Source organism: Meles meles, chromosome 20 (assembly GCF_922984935.1).
Source record: "Meles meles chromosome 20, mMelMel3.1 paternal haplotype, whole genome shotgun sequence".
Classification (NCBI taxonomy): Eukaryota; Metazoa; Chordata; class Mammalia; order Carnivora; family Mustelidae; genus Meles; species Meles meles.
The window spans coordinates 49,095,538-49,114,153 of record NC_060085.1 but is presented as its reverse complement, the minus strand read 5'-3'; positions in this window follow the sequence as shown (position 1 = coordinate 49,114,153).

The window sequence follows — 18,616 nt, the reverse complement described above, 5'->3', positions numbered from 1 at the left end:
GTGCTCTCTCTCTTCCTATTGTTGCATCTTTGGCCTCATTTTCCTCCCTGAGGGCAGAGACTTATTCTCCACATCTTCCATATCTTCAAAGGGCTCACGATCAGTAGGTACTGAATAAACACCTGCTGATGCACAACCTATTAATTCACAATCAACAGTATGTTACCTACCCCTTGCATATGCTAGAGCCTCTGTCTCTTTCAAACTCAACATCCCATAATCTCTCTTCAGAGTTCACGACCGAGGTCTTAATTATTACAAACATTTTACAGAGAAAGCCACTGAAACTCCGAAAGACGTGGTGCAGTCTAATGACTCTCTGGGTCTCAAACGCCATCTCTAACTTCACACCCTATTCTTCTGCCATTAAGCTGTAGCTAAAAAAAAATATGTGTTTGGCAATAAACAGGGCCAAGCTCCTTTGACTATTCAACTATGACAAATGCAACAAAGAACTTTAGTGCATCTAATAAATATTTCATATAAAAATTTTGATAGAAATTCCACCTAAGGTTTCACTTAAAAATTGAAAACGTAAAGCTATTTAGAATACAGCAGTTTGTCATTTTCAGTAAGCTAAGAAAACTGACTTCCCCCGAAGTGAAATATGTGAAAATTGCCTGAATGTTTGAAATTTAAGATCTTACCTATTATCCATCTAGGCACCTGCATTTCACCAGCCTTGATCTCACAGGCAAGATAAATTCTTCAAAATACACTGATAAATCTCCAATGGACAGAAAATCCCCAAATTTACCGAACTGGTTTTGTTATGCCATTCGATTTTTGTATCTCCACTTTGTCCTCTTACAGATCGTATGTAGCTGGAGGACTAGACAAGTGTGGTACCAAGATTCATTGTTGTACATGCTTCACTGAGTCAAACTCAATGGTCAAAAGTGGAAGGTGAAAATAAATATGCAATCCCCAGGTGGGAAAGAGAGACAGTGAGGCAAAGAATTCCTGAGTCATAAATCTTTGCCCTGTCTGACAGGCAAGGAGAATGTAAGCTAATGAGGTGTAAAAGGTACAAATCCATTTCTGGATTACTATTTATCTTCAGAATCATGGATCAGAGGTGCCCAAACAAGCAGGCACAATCTGGCTGGACATTCACGGCTCTAAACATCTTCCCTGGCACCTTCCTCATTGAATGGGTGAATCTCCCTTAGGTAAAATATAGTTTGTATGTAGGGAAGAAGGAGCTCTGTGTCAGGATTTATGGTCCACAATTTTTATTTTTTCAGGAACTAAGAATTTAATACCGAGGAGAGAAAAAAAAATTTTAAACATTATCTGCATTTGAGTTTATGACTTAGAAACCATCTCATGGGGGTGCCTGGATGGCTCAGTGGGTTAAAGCCTCTGCCTTCGGCTCAGGTCATGATCTCAGGGTACTGGGATCGAGTCCCGCATCTGGTTCTCTGTTCAGCAGGGAGCCTGCTTCCCTTCCTCTCTCTCTTCCTGCCTCTCTGCCTGCTTGTGATCTGTCTGTCAAAAAAATAAATAAAAACTTAAAAAAAAAAAGAAAGAAACCATCTCATGTTCTTCGGTGATAATATTTTAAGCTTCTTACTTAGGCAACATCTGTTGAGGCACCATGTATTTTTCCAGTAGGTCTTTTTATTCATTCTTCTCTGGGATAAGGCACATTTTCACCAAAATTAGGTTGGGTTGAAAATGACATTATGAAAATGACACCCAATAATGGATATCATGTGAACACATTTTTTAAAAATCCTGACAGGAGACCCAAGAAAGCAGAGTCATGTCGTTTCCTTTCTTCCCCCCAACTGTCCACTCTTGGGTTAGAGCTGTTCCAGAAAACAGGAGTAAGATGTGCACAGAGGTGACTTCCCGCGTGTGCAAACTGGGCACTGTTGAGTTAATGCTGTGTCGTCGCAATGTGAAATCAGTAATAATTTGATATTCACCCTGGTGTTTTGTCTGAGGGGACGATGGAGCATCCAGGGGAGCAGAGGAGAGACACACAACATGCACATCTGCTGGTGTTCCTTCCTGTCCTATTTGGATGTAGTGGTGCTGATGTCCCATAAACACAAAATTCTGGTGGATCTACAATATGCAAGAGCTTGGCAAGACTCAAAGATTGTGGAAGGGAAAGACGTTTCTTATATGTGTGTAAGCACAGTCCTGAAAGCTCTGAGAGGTGACACTTTCTTTTCAAACCAGAACATGCTTTGAAGATAGAAAGAAATCATCCTAAGAAACACAAAGACTTAAAGAATCCTATCATAGATTTTCTTTCTTAATTCCCTGTATCAGCCAGCCACTTAGGCAAAATGGTGACACAGAAGAAAAGGGAAACATAGGACAGCCCATAGTTTCTCTTCCTTTCACTCTCTCCTTACTTGTTTTTAGGCCAAAAAATAGTGTTTTTAGAGTGCGCATGTATCAAGAAGAGGAGTAAAAGCAATTGAGTCACTTTTCTGCAGTATTTCTATTTTTCTGGCAAGAATGAAGTACATATGTATATATGAACTAGAAAATATAAATTGTATAATTTTGATCATTCCACCTGTGAATTAAATGCTCCTATATTTTCATTTAAAACTAACACTGCTCAACATTAGGATGAATGTTAAAAGTAATGATAATAATTCAAAATTTTAATTTTTATATACATAGAAAGACACTAAAATATTAAATAATAATTATGACAAGATAAGAAAGACCACAAAAAAGACTTTATATTTTTGTGGCTTTAATGGCATGTTTTACACGCTTCCTAAAATGAGATAGGCATTCTCATTTTGCACTGGGACCCATAGGACAAAATATTCCCAGAAATAACTGAAAGTGTCCTGTGGATCGAAGAGAAATATATTGACTATAAAGTGGACAATTTAGGTAGAAAATTTCATATAATCTTATCTTTCCTTTAAAACTGGATTCTGCACATGCAGGTTAGTAGGTCTCATTCTGCCCCCATCATATTCCAAGCTCACCATCATTACAAATTAAACTCTGCTTTGAATATTAGTTTATCAAAATCAAGAACAATGAAGCATTGGTACTTCTGTTTTCAGGGGACTGGGGTAAAAAAAGATTCATATGTGTCTGAACTCAGATCCTGACAAATACTTTAGTATTTCTTCCATCTATCAGGGAACTCAGTGCTCCAGAAAAACTATGTTAGGTTAACTTGTGGCCACTGATATATCTGACAGTTGGGAATGTGGATTTTCGCAGACTTCTATCAATATAAGTATCATTTCAAACATAAGACTGCCTCTATCACCCTGTCCTTTATGTGCTTTGGGGATGCCCATTATGGACCCTGTGGTATACCTGTTTCTTATGCTTAAAAATACTTAGAAAACCCAGGTGCCTGGGTGGCTCAGTCAGTTAAGCATCTGCCTTCAGTTCAGGTCATGATCTCCCGGTCCTGGGATGAAGCCCTGCATGGGGCTCATTGTTCAGTATAGAGTCATCTTCTCCCTCTCCCTCTGTCCCCTGCTCATGCTATCTCTCTCTTACTCTATTTCAAATAAATAAATAAAATATTTAAAAAATATTTAGAAAACAGGAACAATAGTAAAATGTGATTGAACAACAGGGAAGGATTAGAAGTTGACTAACAAGCAAATCCCATGGGCCCATGTCCTTTTATTAGAAAGCTAATGCTGTGTAACCTCTGTTCAAATATTTGCTGAGCAACTGTTCTGAGAAAGGTATGGTAGAAACTCTAAAAAGGGCAATGATGGAAGTGGCCCAACGAGTAAGAAGATATTTGGGGATCATCACATCCTTCTGTAGATGTCAACTTCATTCTCATCCCAGTTGATAATAATTTCCCCTCTTTACCCTCAATAAGATAGTAATCACAGCAAAGCCAGAATAATCATAAATAAAACAAGTGAAGGACACTTTTGCTGAGAAATATAGACCTGACCAAATACAGAGACAGTAAATAGATGAGAAAAAAAGAAATAATCAGGAGTTAGAGCTTAAATGCTTTAACTGCATAGCATTGTATCTTAATTTTAGCTATTACATAAACTGAAAGACATAGACAACATCACAAGAAAGACACACACAGTTGAAACAAACACCTAAACAAGCTTCCCCCCAACACCTACACCAATCTTCTTTTTTTTTTTTTCTTTTTTAAGCTTTATTTATTTTAGACAGAGAGTGTGTGTGTGAATAGGAGGAGGGGCAGAGGGAGAGGGAGAGAGAATCCTCAAGAAGACTGCCTGCTGAGCACCGATCTGACTCAGGCTGGAACTCATAACTCTGAGGCCATGACCTGAGTCAAAATCAAGGGTCATTTACTTAACTGACTGGGCCATCCAGGTGCTCCACACCTATAGGAACCTTCTAAGAAAGTTTCTATTTGAAAGAAAGGATGAATTACTCGATATAAGAAATAATATGGGGCCACCCTGAGAAGAAAATAATCGGTCCAGAATGCAAAAAGAGGGAAGGAGGTATAAGAGGATTTGGGGATTTGACAAAAAGATGAAGTCAGATGATGAAACAAATGAAGGTAAAAGAAAGGAACAGAAAAGAAAGAATTGCTGTGAGAAATACAATTGGAGGAAGATATGGTTTTTACAAAGATAATTTTACAAAGACCCTCTGTGTACTATCTGATACAATTTCTCCTTTGTTATCTTTTGTAGGATCCCTTTGTGAAGACTCACATGATTTTTCAAAGCCTTAGCATTTTCCATGTGAATTTATTTTTGGACATGACATGTTACCTTCAGGTGATGGCTGGTCATATTTATGTTAAACAAAAAACACAGTAAAGAAGATTGAATTAGGCAATGTCTTCGGTAGGGAATATTACAAGATAAGAAATTGTCAACAGAGGGCATAAAAGAGCAAAGAAACTAAAAATAGACCGTCTCAGGAAGGTAAGAGCAGGGCAGGGAGTACCTGGATTCTATGACGGAATTTTTGGAATTTATAGGAATTGAGAAAAACTCAAGAGTGGAGAGGAAGTAAATGCTAAAAGCATCCTTTTGCCCTGCTCCAGGTATTTCAGTCCAGCCTGGAAGACATCTGGCGATGGAATTCAGGCAAATTAAAGGATAAGATAAGCACAGAGGCATGGGGTTCAGGTTGAATCACAGTTCTCCCACCCACTGGTTGTAATTTAATGTCATCTGAGAGATGGGTAACCAGCTATCCTTGTTTATTTAGGGAATAAAATGAACAGAAATGTATATTAATGGCTTAGAACAATGTTTAGCACTGCCTTGATAAGTGTTAATTGCTACGATTACTTTTTTTTTAATATTTTATTTATTTATTTATTTGACAGACAGAAATCACAAGTAGGCAGAGCAGCAGACAGAGAGGGGGAAGCAGGCTCCCTGCCGAGCAGAGAGCCAGATGCAGGGCTGGATCCCAGGACCCTGGGATCATGAGCTGAGCTGAAGGCAGAGGCTTTAACTCACTGAGCCACCCAGGTGCCCATCTACAATTACTTCTTGAGAAAACACTGAGGACAGATATTTTTTTCCAGAATTCAAATTCCAGATTTTAGAAAATTAATACAGAACATAACTCACCAGTTAGAGTCTCAGGCAACAACCTATAATGAAATATTAGTATTTCTGCAGCAGAAGATATGAATATACACAATAGTGATATAAATAAAGATCATAGTCTCTTACCAGATTAGGTCAGTCCTTATTGATAAATAAATCATAAAAGCAATTAAGTTTAAAAAATCGTTTTTCAGATTCTTTTTCAATTTAGAATTTTGGATCTAGGAGGCTAGACCTGGACCATTCTCAGCATTTCTTGACAAGATGATTTATTTAATCATGTTTCCTACCACCTTTGTCTGCATTCCTACCATATCAAAGTCAATGTCCTAACAATAGTAGATGAGAAGCTTAAGGAATGTCAGGTTAAAATTCTGCTTTGTATCCTGTTTAAGAAATTAGTAAGACAATGCAAGATTATTAAAAAATAATGTAAATATTCAAAATAGGTAAATAATGTAAAAGTGTTGATATTATGAAATGTTTAACTCTATTAAATTAAAAAAGCAATCTCACAAAATTATATAAATGAGTATGTATACTATAAGTGCAAAATATGGATATCACTAGATGATTGGATTACAAGCAACGTGTATTCTCTATTGACATTTTTCTGTGTTTTGGGATTTTCTACAAGTATTATTGCTTATGGTTCAGAAAAGAGTATATTTATGTTAAGGTATATAAAATGAGCTGTGCAGCTACAAAGGATGATTTTTGACATTGCAGTAACAGGATGTGGATGGTACACTGGTAATTCTTTTTTTACACTAATCAATACTGTATGTCCAAGTTGTCATTGAAGGATCACTGTATGTAGCACATTATAGATGGTTTTGAATTCTTTCGCATTCCTCCCACTGAGAGATGAGGACAATCTCCCTTCCCTTGAATGTGAACACCATACTTGGCGAACTTTAAAAGAGTAGGTGCAAAGTCCTGGCTAAGGTACAATCCCTACAGTTCCTACTTTCAATGCAAACAGGCAAAAGAGCCCAGTGGGGTGATCAGGAGGAGTTTCTCTGAAAAGGTTTCATGAGATTCCAAAAGACGGAATCTTATCAACTAAATTTTAAAAAGAGAAAGCATGACTATACATAATTAAACACATGTTGGAATCATTAAGGGAGTTTTTCCTCAATCAGTGTGTTTGATGTTTCATAATTCGCCAAAGATAATGTCACTTTCATTGTGAGTTATTGTATGGTTAATTCAAGAAGAATAATATAAATGCAACACAGTTCCCCCAAGGGCTGTTTATTAATTACTATCCACCTTTATAATTGTAGTCATAGTGGAATATTGAATTATTTTTTTGTTTCAGTGGGCTTTTGTGCTCCTCTTGTTAAAACCAAAAAAGGGCATGCTTGATTACAATCCACTCTGTAAGAATCAGTAAAATACCGATCTGAACAACCATTATGTTTTTTTACAAAGTCTATCACAATTTAATTTTTTTTTATTTTATTTATTTTTTTTAAAGATTTTATTTATTTATTTGACAGAGAGAGATCACAAGTAGGCAGAGAGGCAAGCAGAGAGAGTGAGAGGGAAGCAGGCTCCCCGCCGAGCAGAGAGCCCGATGCGGGACTCGATCCCAGGACCCTGAGATCATGACCCGAGCCGAAGGCAGTGGCCTAAACCACTGAGCCACCCAGGCGCCCCCACAATTTAATTTTTGAGAACAGAATAGAGAGAGTGGATAGGCAGAGAGAACTGCATGCTTGTATGTGGATGTATTCAATTCCTCTACGGGTAGGGTGGTTAGATACCAGAGAGATAGGTATGTAATCTCTTAATCTACTTCTAACAAGCAGAACTTTCCACCTTATTTGTAGAGCTAATGCTTTCAGACTCCGTAGGAAAAGGCAAGAACAAAAACTTGAAGAGCAACTACAGCAAATCTAATCGAAAATGGAGCTCCAAAGGCGTCTCTTACTTGTAGGTTTGTTCCACAAATTCAAAATCAGAATATCTAGCTGTTCATATGCCTTGCAGTTGGATTACTTTCAGTTCCTTTTGCTTTTTGGAATGGATCAATTCTACCAAACTTGTCTGTCATATAAATACATGTTGAGAAGACCTACTTTCCCCGAGTATTTGGTGTCTCAGAATCCCTGAATGTGAGATTTGGAAATAACGGTTTCTCCATCTCAGTGGTTTTCAGACTGCTCCATGAAACCCTACAATTTTTCACAGGTTCCAAAACTTTTGGGTTAGCAGTTGCTTGTAAAATAATTTTACTTATTTTAAAAAATTAAAATCTAAATACCCTACGAATGAGGGATGCCTGGGTGGCTCAGTCAGTTAAGCCGCTGCCTTAGGCTCAGGCCACCATCCCAGAATCTTGGGATCGAGTCCTGCATGGGTCTCCTTGCTCCACAGGGAGCCTGCTTCTCTCGCCACCTCTGCCTGCCTCTCTGCCTGCTTGTGCATGCTCACTCTCTCTCTCTCTCTCTGACAAATACATAAATAAATAAAATCTTAAAAAAAAAAAAAAAAGCCCTACAAATGAAAGATACATAAAGACTCTATTCAGAACCTAGAGAGCCTCTGAGAGGTGGGGTCTCTCTACAGACCCCTCTTCCACCTGGGGATCTTGAAAGGCATTCTGGGGTCAGACTGATGACTTTCAAAGTTCTCCACAGTTCAAATTCTGTAGGCAGACATGACAATAATGTAATGAGATATCCTGGTTTGAATCCTGGATGAAAACACGGAAGAGAGGGACAGGCTGGGCTCTTCCCAGAGGAGAGAGTGGCGGCTCCAAGAGCTGTGTTCAGACTACAACTCTGGGGCTCTGCCTCGTAGTTTTTGTTTGGCGGGTCAGACAGATTGTGTCAATGAATACAGTCTGAGGAAGTGGGTTTTATGCTTGGAAAGAGTCACGCCTTTTCTTCTGTGAGGTCTTTAGTGTTGTTTTGTTGTTGCTGTTGTTAACTCCTGGTTAGGAGTTAGGCCATTTTAAGGTTTATTATTGCTATGGTTATCTTCAGCAAAACAAAGGTCTCAAGACATCTAGAGGCTTCTTTTGTTTAAGGGCAGGGGCTGGTTTTATAGAAATGTTAATTCATGTCGCTTTGAATTTCAGTATGGGGATTGCCCACTGTGCTGTGCCCACTGAGAGTCTTATCTCTTCCAGCTGTCCTGGCAGTATCCCACTGCAGCTTGCTACTGAGGCTCCTTAGCCTAGCCGTGGGAGGCAGTTGGGCATCCTGAGGATTTGGTTAATCTCAGGAAGGCACCATGTTCCTGGTATGGTGGTATGGCCTGTTCAGGGCTCTAGCCCTGCCTACCATTATAATTTCTTTCCATATAGTCCTCCCACTCCCCTGGGAATAAAAGTGTTAAAAATAATTTTTTCCAATTCCCTTTCCTCAGTACCCTGAGAGTGGCAGTTTCTATTCTTCTTCTTCCGCAGATTATTATTTTTAAAGAACTTAACATAGTCTTTTTTTTCATTGAAGTACAAGTAACATAGTGTTGTATTAGCTTCATTGGTTCAATATAATGATTCAACAATTCTATACACTACTCAGTGGTCATCACAGTAAGTGTCCTCTTAATCCTCATCACCTGTTTCACTTCTCCTGTCCCTTCCCACCCCACCTCCCCTTTGGCCACCATCAGTTTGTCTTCTATATTTAAGTGTCTCTCTTTTTTGTCTCTTTTTTTGTTTGTTCACTTGTTTTGTTTCTTAAATTCCACATGAGGGAAATCATATGGTATTTGTCTTTGACTTATTTCACTTCGGATGATGCCCCCTAGTTGGTGGAAATGCAAAATGGTGCAGCCACTGTGAAAAATAGTATGAAAATTCCTCAAAATTAAAAATAAAATTACCGGGGCACCTGGGTGGCTCAGTGGGTTAAGCCGCTGCCTTCGGCTCAGGTCATGATCTCAGGGTCCTGGGATTGAGTCCCGCATAGGGCTCTCTGCTCAGCAGGGAGCCTGCTTCCCTCTCTCTCTCTGCCTGCCTCTCTGCCTACTTGTGATCTCTCTCTGTCAAATAAATAAATAAATCTTTAAAAAAAAAATAAAATAAAATAAAATTACCTCATCTTATTTTTTTCCATCTAAAAGATGGGGAGTGGGCCCAGGGGAGCTCTGTGCTCCAGCAGAACCCACTATTGCTTTTCCCCATGTCAGCCCTACAGGGAAAGCCTTCTCAGAATCCACCATGATTTTCTCTGTGAGCAACTGGTAAGAGTTCCAGGTAAAATTGCCTGCAAGATGGTATGAGACTAGAATTCCAAGATACTGTATTGTCTACTTCCCAACCTGGCTGAAGATCAGCAGTCGTTTCTTTCCTTCCCTCTTAGGCACACATTTTTTACTTTATTTTGAAGAAGAGTGATATATTGAGGAATGCTAGTAGATATGAAAAGGAGCCAAGAAAAGATGAGCCCTCACCAAGAAGACATCTTTATCTTAACTTGTTTGACCAGGTAACAGTTTCTGCCCCTGGGTGTAATTTTTGCTGAGACCAGTGGTTCATGGACCATGTATTATGGGGAAGACACTGAAATTAAGGAATTTCTCTTCATGCCTATTAATAAAAAAAAAAAAAAATTTAGTCAGCAAGACTACAAAAACCCAAGGGTGATTAACTCAAAAGATAAATTATTCCTGACATTGTAAAAGTATTGATAGACCACTGTTAAGAAGTAGGGGTAATGAACTCTGCAAAAATGTAGAGATAGTAAGCCTCAGGTAAGCAAATGATTCCATCCCATGACTCCTTACAGGTGTTTGTCTCTCTCCAGGTTTCCCTGATATTGCAGTTCAGTGATAATTTTAAGAAAAGTCACGAACTTGCAGTCTGTCTTTCTCTTGTTATAATGGCTGGAGAAGCCTTACCACCAACTCTCTGCTGTGGTAAGCATTATAGGAAATACAGAGATAAAGAACACATGTTCCTAACAAAGATGTATGGATTAAGGGGGAAAATAAGATATAAACAAGGTAAAATTAGCACCAATTTGGACCTGAGAATTTCTTAAAAAGACCACTAGAAAGCTTTAAGAAAGAGATGACCTTGAGCTGGCCCTCAAAAAATCATAAAATGAAGTATCATGAAGACACTCTAGTGGAAGGTAATGGAATGAAGGAAGTCTGAGTTGAGAAGATTTAGAAGAATCCAGATTAGCTAAAGTGTAGGGTCAGAAAAGAATATAGTGGAAATAAGGCTGAAAGAGAGACTTGGGGTTATATTACGAAGAACTTCAAACACCAGACTATACCGTTTCCATTCTTGCTGCCTATCACTGCACATCAGACCACCCCAGAAGATCCCTTTTAGAGTATGCAGATCTATTTTTAGAAACCAGCAAGCAAGTAGAGGAAAAGAGCAGGGTTTCCCATCTATTCGAATACTGCGAAGTGTCCTACTTACAACCAAATCTGTGAGCTCTGGAATGGAAATCTTTATCTGGCCAGACACTGACTGCTACCAAGTATATATTTAGCCTCCATCCCTCCCTCCCCAGCAGACCCTCTGGGCTGAACCTCTCACGCCCTGCATATGTCCAGTAAGTATGCTAATAAGACAATAATATTTTATGCAGAGGCTATTGCTGATACTTGTTCTTCTCCATGTGATCATGCATAAGTCTCTGAAAAAAGCAGAATAGTGTTATTTCAGGGCTCATTCAAGCATATAATAGAGTTCCAGTGAATTACAGCAGACTCCTGCTTAAAGAACCACTTGGTGAGTTGTTGTTTTCAAAAGAATTGGACTAATCTGTTTGCCCACTTTGTAGACAGATTTATGCAGCCTGAGATGTATGGAGTCAGATTTAAGTGTTCCTTGACATGTCAGCAAGGTGTGTAAGTTCCTATGCCCCACAGCATCCTCCAAAGGTGATTCAAGGGGAAGCTTCGCCCCCAGGAGCCTGGTGAAGAGGAAGACATTCTTCCCTAGAGAATCATTGGGATCATGACTTAGCAAATGAGATGCTCATCTCTTCCATCTGCCTTTGTCTGAAGGTTTTACCATCTTCTAAATCCTCTCTTAAATAAAAATGTCTGGAGTGGTAACATTTCACCAATAAAATCTCTCCTTTATGGGGGCTTAATTTATTATAATGGTTTACAAGCTTTTCTTCAATTCACTTGAGGACTGATGATAAATCCCATCAATACAGGTAGCTCAATAACTATATCATGGAGATAATGAAATGGGAGGTGGGAGATGAAGACAAAGAAGGGGAGGTTTTTTTTTAAATGCATCTAATATATTGATGGTTTATTATGTGCCACATCCTATTCCTAATTAATTTTAAATATTGTCATCAAAGCCTCTCAATAACTTTGTATGTTAAGGAATGCCATTATTACCACTTTAAGGGGCATCAAGGAGTGAAGAATTCAGTTCTTAAAATCACACATTACGAAGTGACAAAATGAATGTACACCTCTACCTCTACCTGTCTGGTTCCACAGTCCATAGTTTTATCCCTGAGGTTATTCTGCCTCCCTCTGGAAAAAGAAGCATGCGGTGATGAAGCTACTGATACATCAAAATGACATTAAGAATCATTAGTTATGAGAATACGCCACTTATTACAGACAAGAAGAGGAAGGCAGTGGTCCTCAGAACTGAGTGCACAGAGAGGGACTAGAATTAAAACAAAACAAAACAAAAAACTACATTGTCCACGTCCCAATGTGGTAAAGATCAGCAGCCATTTCTTTCCTTCTGTGGGTTATGCATACATCATTTTTTCACTCTATCTTGAAAAAGAGTGAAATGTTAAAGAGTGTTGATGTAAATAAAAGGCAGTAAAGAGAACACAAGGATGCTTCAAAAACACGTCTTCATCTTAACTTGTTTGACCAGATTGCCTTGCCAAAGTGTAACTTTTGCTGACATTCCATACTTGATTCCAGAGAAATGAAGGTTTTGTGGGTCATGTTTTATGGAGAAGACAGTGAAATTAAGGAAACACTTCACATACATTAAAATAAAATTTTTTTAGTCAGACTACAAATCTACAGATTCTACTACAGATTCCAGGCTAGTTGCTTCAAAAGATAAATTACCCTTGAAATGTGAGAAGTAGTTATTGACTATTATAAGGAAGGATAGTACACTGGAAAAATGTATGTACTTTCTAAACATAAAGAAAATAGTTACTTATCCATCTTATTGGCCAAAATCATCTGTTTGACTCTTTGTCTCTTCAGATATTTCCCAAATATTTTGTGCCAATGGCTTTACCTTTCTGGACTAACAAAACTGAAATATTATTCAAGGGCAAAAAAATAGCATTTGAAGGAATACCACTTCTGTCATCATTATCATCATGAAAGGTAAAATTTTCCACATTATAAGCTATTATCCATTTTAAAAACAGAACATCTAAACTTACTTCAGATTTTTCCTATAGTTAAGTATTTCACCATCATCAAGTATTTGTTTGTAGGGTCAGAGACACAAGCCACATTCCATTAAATAACTGAGAAAGAAAGAGAGATGGAGGGAGGGAGGGAGGGAGAGAAAAAGACAAAGAAGGAGGAACAAGAGGAGAGGGGAGGAGCTGAGGAAGGAGGAGGGAGAAAAAGAGAGAGAATGGAAATAAATTATTTATAATATAATTAAACAATATTGTTGGTTGTTGGAGTGTCTGAATACAGGTAAGGCTGTGCTCAGATACTCACACCAGTCCTGAGAATCTCTCAGTCCTCTTTGTCTCTTTCCTTTGCCTTCTTGGCAGTCATTCTCCTCATTCCTCTACCTCCCTACCTTTCTGTCCTGCTTACCTTTCTTTCACTTGATTCATTGTCGTGCCTTCTACACATAGTAGGAAACTTCCCAGAGCTCCAGTATCATGGTGCTCCACAGCCTGGCCCTCAGAAAGAAAGATCTTTTCAATTCCCCATGCTGTGTTCAGTGAAGACAGAGTCTCTGAAGATTTGTCCCTGATCATGTGACCAATTTGGATATGTAGAACATTCAAGAAGCACATCTAGGATCTTCTGGGAGAAGACCTCAAGGCATGAGAAAATAATCTCAGCCATCTATTAATTTACTATAATTAATGGAGGCAGGCCCTTCTAATTCATTTATTTTTTATTTGGGTTGTTAGAGATCTAAAGAGGTTGCATAAATGTTTACATTTAGTTAATAATTCCATAACCTATTTATTGTGAATTTATTAACAACTAGGAATATTGGGTCCATTATCAAAGGAATGAGACTGAGACAAAGTGAAAGTTATGCAAAGCCTTATTCTATGCCAAGCATTAGAAGTTAGACTGACCGGCCAGGGAAACAAGGCTGAGACAAAGTGAAAGTTATGTATCCATTTTGAGTTTATCTTTGTGTACGGTGTTGTGAGACAGGAATCTATCAGAATCCTAGAGGAGAACATAGGCAGTAACCTCTTTGATATCAGCCACAGCAACTTCTTTCAAGATATGTCTCCAAAGGCCAAGGAAACAAAAGCAAAAATGAACTTTTGGGACTTCATCAAGATCAAAAGCTTCTGCACAGCAAAGGAAACAGTCAACAAAACAAAAAGGCAACCCACGGAATGGGAGAAGATATTTGCAAATGACAGTACAGACAAAAGGTTGATATCCAGGATCTATAAAGAACTTCTCAAACTCAACACACACAAAACAGATAATCATATCAAAAAATGGGCAGAAGATATGAACAGACACTTCCCAACGAAGACATACAAATGGCTATCAGACACATGAAAAAATGTTCATCATCACTAGCCATCAGGGAGATTCAAATTAAAACAACATTGAGATACCACCTGACACCAGTTAGAATGGCCAAAATTAGCAAGACAGGAAACAACGTGTGTTGGAGAGGATGTGGAGAAAGGGGAACCCTTTTACACTGTTGGTGGGAATGCAAGTTAGTGCAGCCACTTTGGAGAACAGTGTGGAGATTCCTGAAGAAATTAAGAATAGAGCTTCCCTATGACCCTGCAATTGCACTGCTGGGTATTTACCCCAAAGATATAGATGTAGTGAAAAGAAGGGCCATCTGTACCCCAATGTTTATTGCAGCAATGGCCACGGTCACCAAACTGTGGAAAGAACCAAGATGCCCTTCAACGGATGAATGGATAAGGAAGATGTGGTCCATATACACAATGGAGTATTATGCCTCCATCAGAAAGGATGAATACCCAACTTTTGTAGCAACATGGACGGGACTGGAAGAGATAATGCTGAGCGAAATAAGTCAAGCAGAGAGAGTCAAGTATCATATGGTCTCACTTATTTGTGGAGCATAACAAAGAACATGGAGGACATGGGGAGATGGAGAGGAGAGGGAGTTGAGGGAAACTGGAAGGGGAGATGAACCATGAGAGACTATGGACTCTGAAAAACAACCAGAGGGTTTTGAGGGGGTGGGGGGGGGGGGCGGGGTGGGAGGTTGAGGAACCAGGTGGTGGGTAATAGGGAGGGCACGTACTGCATGGAGCACTGGGTGTGATGCCAAAACAATGAACACTGTTATGCTGTAAATAAAAAAAAAAAACAAGTTAATCAACTAAAAAGTAATAAATTCCATTTAAAGAAAAAAAAAAAAAAGAAAGTTATGTAAAGCTTTATTCTATGCCAACCATTAGAAGTCAGACTGACCGGCCAGGGCCGCCTCCAAAGAGAGTGACCCCTCCTTTGGTCTTACAGGCTAGTTTTATAGGGCACAACCACAGACCTCTACATATGTGGGTTTGGCTGATTGGGTGTCTCCTACCTGTGTGTTTTAGTAACAGTTACCCGGAACCGATACTAGTAACTGCTGAAGTGTTTATTAAACAACAAAATGGCCTTGTTTTAGGTATGTGTTTTAGCAACAGTTACCTGGAACTGGTATCAGTAACTGCTGAGGCATTTATTAAACAACAAAATGCCTACCTAGGCAACATGGAGTCACTATGGCTAAGTAGGCCCAGGCAGGTCCTAGGGGTTTAACAGGTTTTAATGTGGAATCGGCCCCAACAGGAATTATAATAGATGCTAAGAATACACACATTTGGAATAATCAGTCCTTGCCCTCAAAAGGTTCATATTCTCTATAAACAGATCAACAACAATTGTGTTGTATACTTTGGAAAAATACAATGTTATATCTCAATTATATCTCAATAAAACTGGAATAAAATTTTATTTAATTTATTTTAAACATTTTATTTATTTATTTATTTATTTGACAGATTGAGAGCAAGCACAAGCAGGGGAATGGGAGAAGGAGAAGCAGGCTCCTGCTGAACAAGGGAGTCCAATGTGGGGCTCTATCCCAGGACCCCCAGATCATGACCTGAGCTGAAGGCAAACGCTTAGCTGACAGAACCACGCAGGTATCCCGGGAATAAAATTTTAAAAGAGGCTCATATTCTCTAAGGGAAGACAAATATTGTGAATACTGATGCCCTATAGTATGAGGATTATCATGTTGATAAAAGTTTGGGGGTGGGGCGCCTGGGTGGCTCAGTGGGTTAGAGCCTCTGCCTTCAGCTCAGGTCATGATCCCGGCATCCTGGGATCAAGACCGGCATCGGGCTCTCTGCTCAGTGGGGAGTCTGCTTCTCTCTCTCTCTGCCTGCCTCTCCGCCTGCTTGTGATTTCTCTCTCTGTCAAACAGATAAATAAAATCTTTAAAACAAAAAAAAAAAGTTTGGGGATAATAAAAAACACCACCATGGGAAATGAACAAGCAATTATAAGAAGCTTCCATATCAATATATGGAGATGCACAGTTTCCCATATTTTAATATCACAAATCAAAAATAATAATGTAAGCAATGTGAAATAAAGGAAATTTGTAAAAAAAAAAAAAAAAAATGCCCACTACGGGAGTATAGTATAGCTAGAAAATTATTCTTCTAGTGTAATCCAGAAAAGCTGTATAGTGAAAAGATAATTGTCCTGCATGGGCAGTTTTTGGAAATTAGAGGAAGTCTATCATCAATCACCAGAAAGCTTTATACAGGTGTACTTTTTAAAACGCTCTGAAAAATAACAAATTTCATATATATAAATTATTAACAAATATTAAAAATGATATATTGATGCCCCTTAAAAACAAGGTTATCAAGAAGCTCTTAATCATGAGGAAGCAAAAGGCAAAGGAAGGGGGGGCTCTTTAATTATGGAAATGAACAGCAAAGGAAGCGAGATCTTCACATTTCTAAATTTGTCCCAATGTCTTCATCCATAGGATACTTTTTTTTTTTTTTTTCTCAATTAAAATGCTTTCTCTTTCCAAGTTAAACTGAGCCATGAGCATGATTTATGTTGGATTTGTGAGTCAGGTATTTTTACCGTCTGTCTTGAAAGACAAATTGTTCTATTGATAGAGAGTCCATATTTTAACTGATAAGGACTTGGTGAGCAAACAACCAACCTATTTCTGTGAATACTCAGTATCTGGGGATTTGTTTCAAATGGGAGTGAGCGGGAGGATGAGATGAGAGCCATTTGGCATCTGCAGCAAATACACAGCAGCGTGAATCTGTAAGGTTGGTGAATTTCAGAAAAACTGAGAATGAGAAATCGTCTTGGATAAAAAGCTTTGTGTTTTTTTGCTAATGTCAGGGAAAAGTTCATCAAATAAACAAATATAAAAGCAACTTACTAAAAACAAAATAAGACAAGACAGTCAGCAAGTCTCTGAAAGCCAGTGAATACTTGCAGAGAAAACAGAACTGACAGTCATCCACTCACCATAATGGAAGTGTGTTTAGTAAACACAATGACAAAGAGACGACGCCATATCTGAAATAAGTGCAGTGCATTATGCTATCTGACAGTGTTCCCCATGTACATGATATTTTATGTATGAAAATTATACAGGGAACAATTGCACATCTGCCTCTGTGTTCTTATAAATAATAAAGGGGAACTATTTCTTGATGGTGTAGCCTCTCTTGAATTTACTCAGGTCAAACCAATTGTGACCCAATTTTCAAAGTTTCAAAGGCCACTCTTCAGCTCCAGTTGTGATATAAAATATTTATGGGCTAGGGGAAAGGGACCAAGGATCCTTCAACTAGACATAATCTGTCCTACTATTGTGAAGTATAAAACATTGGAGCAATTCTATCATAGCATTTCTGTTGCCCAGTGAGAAGGAAACAACTTTATTCATCAGTAAAACTGATTTCAGGTTAACACTCCCTTATTATCAGAAACAAAAATAGACCTTGCTTGTGGCTTGGGTCACATGAGATCAGGTAAAAGCAAACCTCCTAAAAAGCATTCAGCTTCATCCAATTAAGTAATAGTTATGAACAAAATATAATGCTAGCAATCATAATGCCATGTGGGTTCCTTAGAGCATGGAAACTTCTAAAAATGTGCCTCAGTAGCTTCTAGTAGTCTCCAGAAAGAATGTTGAGCCTCCTGGTCTCTTTACCTATTGAACCTAAGCAATTCTGCTTTAATGTGTGTGATGTATCAGGCGTCTACAAAATTTTCACTTGAAAGTTTCCATGGCTTTGAAAAGTTTGAAACCAACTGACCAATATCTCATGAGGCACAGACTTAAGGATTTGTTAGAAGTCATAGGCCAATCACTGATAGAGCTGAAATCAAACCCATGTCTCCTGACCTCAATGTCAATGTGCATTCCAATGAGTGTATGGGTGTGTGTGTGTGTGTGTGTGTGTGTGTGTGTGTGTGTGTGTTTGTGTTGTGTGGTATTATTCCTCAGCCTCTCAGCCTAGGGCAGTGGTTTTCAGCCTCTCAGCATAGGCCAGCGGTTTTCAACCATGGTTTGAACTAGAGTAACTTTGGAGAACTTAAACATCTGTATGCCCAGGGTACAACCCACGGTATGATTCAAAATCTCTTGGGATAAAACCCAAGCATCTGTGATTTTTTAAAGCATCCCAGATGATCCCAACAGTTAACCAAGGTGGAGAACCAGTGGTCTTGACAAAATTTTGAATTCTATGTTATATAAGTCCTGTGCTTGATTTCCTGCTCTGATGTATATTTGCTGACAAAACAACATGGAGTGATATCTTGAGGTCTGTTGTCCTGTTTGTAACATGACAGGACTGAAGTAGTAGATCAGTGGGTTTCCAACTGTGCTCCTGGGAATCCCTTTAATATCT